We start from the raw sequence: 4,242 nt of genomic DNA, 5'->3' as shown, positions 1-4,242 counted from the left end.
CATAGTATCGCAAAATGAGGGTGTGATTAAAAGAAATAGATTGAAGGAAACAAAAAGGAAAAAATAGAAATCCAAAAAAACACTTCAAAAATGTGAAAGGGATTTTGAAGGCCTAAAAAATCAAGTATAAGCTAAAAAAACTTAGAAAACAAAAAGCACTTGATGAGAGCCTTTAGTAAAAAGACTCATTATATGGATTGAAGATGATTGATTGATCAATATTTACCAATCAAATAGTGAGTTACATTAAAGAAATATGAAACTTAATTGGAAAAGTTATATAACGTTTCCTTCATTTATAATGACAAAATGAAGGACAACACATTATATGCTCCATAGTTTATCTTTCCATTTTTTAGAGTTATGTGGACATAACATTGGACATTTAGGTGAATTCATGATGTGAAAATGAAAGAGCACAAGAGAGGAAGAGACATAAGCACACAACACACTCCCCAGGTTCTCTCAATCAAAGATCCCCCAAAATTAAAAAAAAGGATTTTCAACACTTTATATATAGCATGTGTACAATTGTGACTTGCCAAAATGAGCCAAAGCAAACTTCCTCAATGAGGCCAAATCAAACCCAAAGTAATATTGCTAAGGATCAAACAAAAATACTAGCATTACAACAATCATAATTGGACAAAAAATACTTAGATAGGAAAGTGATATTTTTTCCCAAAGAAGGTTACATCATGATTAAAAAAAGGTCACTCACAAAATTATTCACTTAAAAAAATGACACCTAAAAATGTTTCGTATGAGCCCAAATAAAGTCAATGTTTAAAAATCAAAGATTGGATAACTACACTTACCAAAAACTAATATTTTTGCAAAATCCATCCACCAAAATAAGAAAATAGTAGCACCATTGAGAAATTGTAGTAGATTCTACCTAAAATAGAAAAAAATGGACTAGAAAAGGAGTATGTATAACCAAGTTAAAACCTCCCAAAGTCAAATTGTAAATAATGAAGGGTTCAAATTTTCAAAGCTTGATGATGTCAACAGAACTTGATGATTAAATTTGGTGTTGAAATGTATGTAGTAGAAAACCAAAAAGCCTAGTTATGGTACCCAAATGATTGTCAAATTTAATGTAAAAATATGATGATGCAAGCACAAGATTAAATTTGGAACCTAAAGGGTCATGAATAAAAAGAAAAAATCCCTATGATGGTTGTACTAGAATCAATTTTAGTAGAATAAGACCTTTGAGAATATTTTTAAAAATACTAGGCTCCTTGCTAATGTACCATTGCATTGTGTCAATGTGGTACAAATCCGGGCTATAGAAATCCACCATGTGTACTGAAGGGTTGTTGAATATGTCAGTCTTCTTTCTTTACATATCACCCATGTTTTAGAAGGCACAATGATAGGTAAATCTTGTTAGTAGTGGCATGAAGAATTGTTGTGCTTATGAGTCACCTTGAATATCACATGCTTCAGTAGAAGGTACAGAAAAGATGCGTGACAATAGGAAGCTCTCTATGTGGTAGGTTCTTTTCCCTTGAGGTCAACTATTTGACTGTGCTATCAGGTGTGTGCAACTCCATTGCAGGCTTATGATCATCGAGCCCTGAGCTCTAGGGTGTGTGTGTGTGGTGGTTGCGAGATTCAATTGCACATTCCAAAGATAGGAAGAGGTTCAAATGTTTATAACATAAACCATTTGATAGAAAAGAAAAGAAAAATTAACACTAGTTTGGTGAATCATCGGATGATTATGGGATGGGTTTGTGTAATGCTCAATTAGAATTTGGTGCTCAATCAGGTGGTAGAGCTAGTGTTTTTTTTGGCCCGTACTCACTTTCATTATAATTAGGAATATATTCTCTAACCATGCTCAACATATCTACCTACATAAATATTTTTTACATAATACAAAAAGTTATATGGGCTAAAATCCCAACATTTTTACACAAACTAAAAAAATGAAATGAAAAAATAATACATTACAAATTCAAAAAGAGAAATATATTACAAATCAAATTTTTTTATGATATATTCAAGTCATGCTTCACAAAATTGATTTGTAAAAAAATATTTCCTTTAGATTTGAATTTTTACAAGATAGGAAAATTTATAGTCAATATTCAACCAAATAACTATCTAGATGAAATGCCAAGGTTAGATCTTTCTCTAGATGCACTCACAAGTTGCTACACTTTCATATCTAAATTGTGACCCTCTAAAAGTTAAAGCAAAATTCTCTCTAATGTGTGAACACTCAATGATTTTGATACCATGTAAGAATTTTGCTAAGGCAATGAATGAAAATTGCAAGATCTAGAAGCTCAATAGATATTAGAAATAAGAGAGAGAAAATGTTATGATCCTCAATTGTTTGGATTCAATGATGATCAATTGTAAAATGATAATAGTTGTGTATAGAGTATATGTGGTTGAATATATGGGCAATGTATGATAACTAGGAGATATGCAAGAGATAACCTATCAACCACAATAGTTGGAATCGCATGTCCACTGAAGGTGGATCTTCCTTCATTGTACAATGATGTATATGTAAATTGTTGAACATGCTAAATAATCGAGTGAAATTAATTAATCTCACACAACTTATAAAATATATATTTTTATCAATAAACTTATAAGTGGTGGTAATTACAACTTTAGATCTATTAGTTAAATACATTAATCATCCAAATAAAATGTAACTTGAAAAACACAAGAACATTGATATAGATAATTGTTGGCAATTTGGCTAAGGATAGTTGTTATGGTTTCTATTTATAGCAATAGAACATAGTTTTTGAGATAACTAAGTCAAAGGACAAGTTTGGTTAAGGGACACTCAGAAAATTATCTAAGTATAATACTAGTAAACAAGAAACTATCATATAATTTTGTTTTGCAAGCTTCATAGAAAGCATATTAAGTAATGCATACTTAGAGGAAGGTACTATGAACATTAGAGATATCATGTGCAAGGCCACTAAAGTGTTGGATAAGTTTTGCATGAGTTTTGGAAAGTTTCTTAGTAACAGGGATAACATTGTAGTACAAGGAAACTAGCAAAATATTGAATTTTTGGTTAAGGAATTATTTTGACTTGTCAAAGTATTTACTTGAAAATATTGGGCCATCATGTTAAAAGATGAATCTCACATGATGGAACTTAATATGAGGTTTTGGTAGCGTATGAAGAAGGATAAGGGGGTAAAAGCACAAACCTGTGTCACCCTTTGTGATATCTTTGACAGTTTCGGCCGAAAGCCTTCTGGCCGTAACGGTTTCGGCCGAACATACATGGCGGTCTCGCACGCCTACGTGGCTCGTACCATTCTGACCGAAACACGTTCGGCCAAAATGGTTACGGCCAAAACCCTAAGCCAGTATAAAAACTGCCACAAACCTCTAGCGGCTATCATTGTTACTGTAGCTATTCCTGGATTTCTGGAGAGCGGGTCAAGGGTTTCAGCCGTAACTGGTTAGTGGTTTTTTCCTTCTCATTTTTTAATAGTTTTTAAACATATTTTTTGATTATTAGATGTTAATTATACTTCAAATAGTTGTTTTTGACCTATTTTGTGAGTGAAATGCTTAAAATTGTTTATTTATTAATATGTTTAAATTATTTAAATTATTTTAGATTGTTTTAGAATGGTATTTAAATTAATTTGTTAGCAAAAATGTAGTTAAACATGAGATAAAAACATAGAAAAACATTAATTAAAAGTGTACAAAAATATTAAGTTAAAATATAGAAAAATATTAGGAAAAACATTAGGTTAAAATATAGAAAAACATTAGGAAAAATATTAGGTTAAAATATAGAAAAACATTAGGAAAAACATTAGGTTAAAATATAAAAAAACATTAGGTTAAAATGTCAAAAAAATTAGTTAAAAAATATAGAAAAACATGAGGTAAACATGTAGAAAAATATTAGTAAAAAATGTAGCAAACCTTTAGGGGACATTATTCAGTTTCTAACATAACCTGATGGATCTAGAGGTGAAACAATAATATCTTATGGTGAAATTAATTTTGACATTAAATACACCTTCTAACATAACCCTATATTAACTACAATCATAACCCATACCACATTCTAACCATAACATAAGCCCTCTACTAACCAAATGAACCACACTTAGATATTGATGATGTTCATTTTAACAACTAGTTATTGTTAGGTAATAATGAGTCTTACATTACCAAACAACACATTAAGATCAGTTAAATGATATGTTTTTAGGTACGTTATCCATG

Source organism: Cupressus sempervirens, chromosome 10 (assembly GCF_028749045.1).
Source record: "Cupressus sempervirens isolate cs-2001-9-10 chromosome 10, ASM2874904v1, whole genome shotgun sequence".
Classification (NCBI taxonomy): domain Eukaryota; kingdom Viridiplantae; phylum Streptophyta; class Pinopsida; order Cupressales; family Cupressaceae; genus Cupressus; species Cupressus sempervirens.
Note: the sequence above shows the minus strand (reverse complement) of the source record.